Raw genomic sequence first — 7,781 nt, 5'->3', positions numbered from 1 at the left:
AAACCACAACAATCAAACTAAGTATTTCTCGGTTTGTTTCTATCAATATGCATTTGCCACTTGTTCATTCACTATGTCATTTGCTACAAGCGGAAACAGGTCAGGAAAACTATGCAACACAGCCTTACAAAAGGAATATTCTATGCATTAACTTTGAGTTGAGTGATGCAGCACCTCAAAACCCACGTGCAAGAAAATCCTGTTATAAAACCATTGCTGTAATGTCAGTTTGGAATTGTGTACCACTACAATGAATAACACATCCTGTTAAATCTAAGCAAGGCAAGTTTTTGTTACCTGGAAATAAATGGTTGATGTCAAGAAGAGCTGTGCTAAATGGTCAAAAAGAAGTGGTTTCACCCCCAAGAATTAAAAAAAAAAGATTTATCAAAATCCATTCAATTATAGTACACTGAATTAAATGAGTCCAAATTTTCATGATACATACCACGGAAGCTACAAAAAATAATCCAGCTCACAAGCGGAAGGAACTGTGACTGACAACAGAGGCCATCCCAGAGAGAAAGGCTCTTACATAGGAATGCTTTACAGCAATAAAACCCCTCCTGCAACACAAGTGAATAGTAAATCCTTATATGGAAAGCTTCAGTCACAAAATTATGCTCTAAATAACGAGTTTATTTTGGGCTATAGTTGCTTCACTCTTAGACTAATATTTTGTCATCAATATAATGAAAGCCTTAGGTTAGATGCCAGACTTCCTCAGAAAAAGGTAAGATGATTAGTATTTACATGCATTACCATTTTTATCAATACAGCTCTCAAATACCATGAAGCTTCATTAATTGGAAAGGTAGCTCTCAAATACCATAAAGCTTCCTCAATTGGAAGGGTTAAAAGTTACCCATTTTTAAAATTCTATTACCTTGGATACAGTACATGCAGTAATTTGAACGGTCAGTAAAATGTATACAATGTTATGTAATAGGGCTAGAATGTCATTAGAGGCCACAGACCAAATCCCAACTCTGAGCAGCTCCTTCTTTAGAGGCTCAAATGTCTAGGTTGCTTGTATTTCCACCAGAGTGAGAATCTGGGACTTCTCATTTTCCTTTCGTCACCTAAGCCTTACATAGCGACATGCACCAGGACTCTATTCTAAGACCTTCCTTTCATGACATGAATTCTGTGGACAATCTCATCCATATCATAGCTAAAACCACCACTTCTAACATGAGGGGTCCTAAACCTGTATCTCCAGCCCAAATCTCATTCCTGAGCTTTAGACTCGTTATTTTTCTGGGAACTGGATATGACTGCTTTGATGTGCCATTGGCATCTCTTCAGTGAAACATCTTTCCTTCCCAGCCTGTTCCTCTTACAGTCCTTTTCTCAGTGGAAGCCATCCATCTTCCCAAGTAGGAAACATAAACGTCAACCTAAATTGCTATCCTCACTACCATCGTCTGAACCCAGCTTCCAATTAAATGGTTTCACAAGAAATCCCTAAAACTTGGGCTGGGTGTTGTGGCTCATGCCTGCAATCTCGGCACTTTGGGAGACCAAAGCAGAAGGAATGCTTAAGCCCAGGAGTTCGAGACCAGCCTGGGCAAAACGGCAAACTCCCGTTTTTACAAAAAAATACACACACACACACAAAAACCCACACACAAAAAAACAAAACAACAGAAAAGACTAGCCAGGAGTGGTGGTGCACACCTGTAGTCCTAGCTACTAGACTGGGCAGGGAGGATTGATTGAGCCCATGACATCAAGGCTGCAGTAAGCCCTGATTGTGCACTCCAGCCTGAGCAAAAGAGCGAGACCTTGTCTCATTTAAAAAAAGCCAAAGAATTATTCCACATTTATCAATTAAGCTGAACATCTATACATGAAGAAGAGTTAGACATGGTTTCTGCCTGCTGGGAGCTCATAACGTGTGGAAAAATGGATGCTAAAAGTGTCACGATAGAGGTAAGCACAGGCAGTCATGGGAGCACATCGAACAAGGAGCTAACCCCACACTGGGCAGTAACTGAAGGCTCCTTGATGGTGCTGATACCTAAGCTGCAGCTTAAAATACAACTCAGGGTTACCCAGACCAAAGAGTCCCTTGGCTGGAATTTATTTGATGCTCAAAAAAACGTTTGTTGATTATAAGAATATAAGTGGTGACCTTATGAAATTTACATTATTAATTCAATTAACTGAATACATTTAATTATATCTTCAGTTTGTTCTCCTAAACTACAGGTTTTTCCCTTTTGTTTGCATAATATAACATATTCTCCTTCAAATTCAACAGCATAAAGATAAAAGTTCAACTCAGCTCTCTTTATAATGAGTTTCAAATTGAACAAATATTATTTACAAACGATGTCAGGTATTTAAAAAATGTGTTTTTTTTTTTTGTTGTTTTTGAGACAGGATCTCACTCTGTCACCCAGGCTGCAGTGCAGTGGCACAACTACAGGTCACTGCACCCTCAAGGTCCTGAGCTCAAGTGATCCTCCTACCTCATCCTCCTGAGTAGCTGTGACAACAGATGTATGCCACCATGCCTGGCAAATTTTTATATTCTTTGTAGACATGGGGTTTTGCCATGTTGCCCAACCCGCCTCAGCCTCCAAACTGAAACTGCAGAGATTACAGGTGTGAGCTACCACACTCGGCCAAGAAAAAGACTGTCAATGGATATCTAAATAAATTTTAGTAAAAAGTGGTGGAGTGTGGAAAAAGCAAGTGAAATCTTACTTTTAAGAAGGACTCTGCCCTCATGAAGTATCCAGGAAGTTGGTAAATTCTTTTCCATGTTCGTAAGTATTCACCTTGTACCAAATACATTCTAGAGCAGGAACAGTAAATACAAGCATCTAGCTGTACCACAATAAAAAAGTGCACAAAACAAAATTATCACCAAAGTGACAAATAAGTGACAAAAGTAAAAAAGCCATTAGTCTCATACATCCTAACTCACTCATAATATAGACGAGAACAGATAGATGGAGGTCACAGTGAGATGTTCCTCAACAACTTGGTAATATAGGGAAAAGCTTATAGTGAAAAAATAAATGGAAAGAATTCACATATAATGAATAAGATAAAACTTTATATCACATAGTCATCCAAGCAAGTATAAACATCTGAAATGAAAGTTTTAGAACATTCTAGACTTCAATTAGGATAGCCTGGGTATAATGTAAGAAAGATTGAAATTCAGTAAGTGGAAATTTAATAAACTGTATCATATTCCATTTAAAAGATTCAGAGCAGCAGAAGAAGAATTGGCCTGGAACCAACCAAAAGCAACTTTAACCACCAGAAGAATCAGGAGTTGCTTATCCAGTAAAGAAACACTCAATTTGGTCAAAAGAAATGCTATCTTCCCACCACCCCCCACCATTGGAGGAATGAAATGCCCAGGCTTTACTATGGCCTGGATGAAAGACTTCTCACTGCTGTTTCCTTTAATTCTATAATTAAGAAACCTTCTACTGACAAACCTTGTTCCCATACATGCAGATAGCAAAGAGGGGATATTCTAGTTGGCAGATATAAGCAAATTTTGCTTACCAGAAATAATTCAATTTATAATAAACTGATATTCTGGCTTGCACATTAGTCTCCTCTGAATTTCATTACCATTAACGGGATGACTCTGGGGGCCTAACAGCAAGTTTCTGGAGATATAAAGATGAAAAATCCTTGGATTGTGATAGTCATCCAAGTAGAACCACCCAGTGAGTTTTGGTGGCCATCCAGTAGTGTTTCCTTAACATAATCCCTCTCCCTTCTTACTACCTTAAAATTACAACAGAAACATTCATGCTCTAAATATATGATTACCACAGACAACATAATTACGGCCTATGAAGGCTCCTCTTGTCTAGAGTTTGGCACACCCTTATAAAAGAAATCCATTTGTAAACTATCTTGTCCCATCCTCGCCTCAGTTCTTACCTTCTTGTAATGTTTGACTCAACCCGTAATAAGACCTCAGCAAGACTGACTCATCTATGACGCAGTCAATATACTGAAGCAGCAGAGAGTTGTTTAGCACTGAGCCCATCTGAGAAGGCAGCTGCAGTAACAGAACTACCGATCAACATCTGAAAATAAAGAAAATATGTAACAAAAATAGACTAGGCATGGTGGCTCATGCCTATCATAGCAACACTGTGGGACGCTGAAGCAGGAGGATCACTTGAGCCCAGGAGTTTGATACCAGTCTGGGCAACATATTTTTTTTTTTTTTTTTTTTTTTTTTTTTTTTTTTTAGACAGAGTCTCACTCTGTCAACCAGGCTGGAGAACAGTGGCTCGACTCACTCCAACTTCTGCCTCCCAGGTTCAAGCAATTCTCATGCCTCAGCCTCCTGAGTAGCTGGAAGTACAGGTGTGCACCACCATGCTCAGCTAATTTTTGTATTTTATGGTAGAGATAGGATTTCACCATGTTGGCTAGGCTGGTGGTCTTGAACTTCTGACACCTCAAGTGATCTGCCCGCCTTGGCTTCCCAAAGTGTTGGGACTACCAGCGTAAGCCACCGAGGCTGGCCTGATACAATTTTTTTGAAAAATTAGCCAGGCATGGTGATGCACATCTATAGTCCCAGGTACTTGGAATGCTGAGGTGGAAGGATTACATAAGCCCAGGAGTTCAAGGCAGCAGTGAACCATGAGTGTGTTACTGCCTGGGTGACAGAGTAAGACCCTGTCTCAAAAAAACAAAAACAAAGGCCATACAATTCAAACAGAAAATGCAAAGAAGCACATGGTCCAGTCACACACCTCTAAGCAATGGATATTCTGTAAAAGTTGGGGGAAGCTTTGGAGCTGTTCTAGTGGAAATGATCCACTTCTATTCACACAATCAGAAAGACTCACCTCTTTTTTTCCATATTCTTTAGTGTAGCTACTGGAGCACTGGCATAACTGAGAGAGAATTCAATTTCTAAAGAAAGATAATAAAACAATCTATCAATGGACAAAACAGACTACAAAGCATAAATACAAAAGCAGCTGTTAATGTGTTTCAATTAAATGGGAATATGGTTTACACAGAATCCTGGGTAACTGACATGTATTTAAATATCTATAATCTCCTCTAAGATCTGAATGGTTATTATTTGGATTTAACAAAAGAAAGCCATGCAACTTGTTTGGGCTTTAGATACTTACTATTTTTAGAGGACGAACACGAGCTGGACCCAATATCCACTTCAGAGGTTCTGGAGAAGGTTCCTGGTTTCTTCGCTTCATGGCAAGCAGAGCCATCTTCCATAGATTCTCTGAATTCTTAAAATAGATCTGTAAATTTGGATATAAAGTACAAGAGAGTAGGTACCTATAAATTGGAGTGATGTGAAGTCTAAAACTGCTCATTAATTGAAAATATATTATGAATTCCTTTACACCCATACATATGCATTTATTTTTCTGATCAGTAATCTATTAAATGTGCCAAAAGGGATCAACACAAAGTGCCAATCCCTAAAAAAAACTTCCCCAAAGCAGTACCACAATACTAGATAGTAAAACAGTAGGCTGTAAGCATTTTAGTTGAAATCTATAAGTTAACTTTAACAAAAATAATATATTTCAATCTCAATATGATTTCTCTCTCCTTAATCCCTTACCTTTTTCCTAACAGGCAAAGATACGGAAATCAGAGCAGAAGCGAAGAACCTATACAGCGACGACAAAGCCTGGAGATGAAGCTGCATTCCCTGAAATAAAATAAGTTTTCAATTTTCAATTCTGTGGCTATTAAGAAACTGAGGAAACGAATACCAATAAAAAGAAAAAAAGTATATTCAGACCATCATTTCACTATGAGATATAGCTCTCGGAAGATGCTATCAAAAATCAAGGTAGGAGTAACCAGACATTTAAGTCAACCACCATAACACAATCCTCTCCAAACTGTGATCTTCTCTCTTACCACCATACTGACTTTACTTCTTTCTCGTATTTTCTCTCTTCTCTTCCTGTACCTTAGGCTTAACAGTCATACTTACTAGCATTGCATAGCTTATTCTCACTGGTAGCATACTCAGGACTCAAAGTTTATTCATCCTTGATTTACACATCAAGGAGATACGACCGAAAGAGAAGCTAATTACCCGATTACTATAGTTCTTGGAAAAGTATCTAGGAAATTACAATTGGCATGCCGTAATCAAGCAGCTTTGACATAACTAAAACAAATCTTAACAAAGCACTAATTTCACAATGAAAGAAGTCATTACTGCTAGATACCCGCGCATCTGACTATGCAGAGAAAGCACACCACCAAAACGAATTCCGAGGAAGTAACCAAATTGTTTTATAATACTAAAATTTTATTATATCGAATACTGTACAAAGTAAGGCAGTAAATGAGGCTTAGAAATAATTTTTTTTTGAGATGGAGCTCTGCACTTTTTGCCCAGGCTGGAGTCAATGGCATGATCTCTGCTCACTACAACCTCCCCTTCCCGGGTTCAAGTGATTCTCCCACCTCAGCCTCTCCCAAGTAGCTGGGATTAAAAGCACACACCACCACACCCAGATAATTTTGTTATTTTTAGTAGAGACGTGGTTTCACACCATGTTGGCTGGGCTGGTCTTGGACTCCTGACCTCCAGTAATATACCCACCTTGGCTCAGAGAAGATGGCTATGACCTAGAATCAGGTACACCCTGGAAAGAAGCTCAGAGCATGTGCCTATTACCTGGAATCAAGGGCACACGCCAGAAAAAAGCTAAGATGCAAAGACAGGTGCTGCCTCTGGGGAGAACGGACAGAGTAGGAACCACTGTAGTTTCTTGCCTTTACAGTTGCGTACATATACTACACTTTGATAAGATTTAAATAAAAAAATTAAAAATTAAATGAGGCCGAATGTGATGACTCATGCTTAAGCCCAGGAATGCAAAACCAACCTGGGCAATACATTGAAACTCCATCTTTACAAAAAATACAAAAAATTAGCCACTCATAGTGGCATATGCCTGTAGTCCCAGCAACTTGTGAAGAGAATCTGCTTTCAAATCTAGTAATACACAGGCAGTGAGCTCCTGGGACATGAACCATTTTCTTCCATTTTCCTTAAATTTACAGTTGTCTCTGAGCACGTGGACTGTTTCCAGACTTCCCAGCAGACCATGAAGCAGGAATCTTAAACCCATGAGAAAGCCTGGCTCTTCCCTCCTCTTCTAACATTCCTTTTTTTTTTTTTTTTTTAAGACTAAGTCTCATTTTTGTCACCAAATCTGGCTGCAATGGTGCAATCTCGGCTCACTGCAACCTCTGCCTCCCAGGCTCAAGCGATTCTCCTGCCTTAGCCTCCCAAGTAGCTGGGATTCCAGGAAACCACCACCACGTTCAGTTAATCTTTGTATTTTTAGTGGAGACAGGATTTTACCATGATGGCAAGGCTGGTCTCGAACTCCTGACTTCAGGTAATCCCCGCCACCTCGGTCTCCCCAAAGTGCTGGCATTATAGGCATGAGCCACCATGCCTGGCCTCTTCTAACATTCTAAAGAGAAAAAGAGAAAGCCATTTAGCTTAGCAGCCAAGGAAAGAAAAAACAATGTATACATTAAATTGCCCTTTAATTTTCTACAGCTTGCTTGCGGTATGGTAACACTACTGGGGCTTTTAAATGCTTCATATCAGTGGCGATCACAAACATTTAAAAATTCCTATATTTAAGAGTTTTTTCTTCTTTGTTAAATATATTTGCTTTTGTTTCGTTTTTGCCTTTTTCTTGGACATGAAGCAGAGATATATTTTCATTTTTCTCTATTTTTTCAAGGGAGAAGCCCAACTGATA

The 7,781-nt window shown here is 39.1% G+C and overlaps 1 pseudogene; it reads right to left on the bottom strand.

Annotated features, from left to right (window-relative positions):
- The window catches only part of LOC105537314, a 19,321-nt pseudogene extending 13,635 nt beyond the window's left edge, over positions 1-5,686 (bottom strand).
- Between the last annotated feature and the right edge of the window lie 2,095 nt (positions 5,687-7,781).

The sequence above is a fragment of the Mandrillus leucophaeus genome, unplaced genomic scaffold (assembly GCF_000951045.1).
Source record: "Mandrillus leucophaeus isolate KB7577 unplaced genomic scaffold, Mleu.le_1.0 Scaffold1700, whole genome shotgun sequence".
NCBI lineage: Eukaryota > Metazoa > Chordata > Mammalia > Primates > Cercopithecidae > Mandrillus > Mandrillus leucophaeus.
The sequence above is the reverse complement of the archived record's forward strand: the minus strand, read 5'-3'. Positions and strand labels throughout refer to the sequence as shown.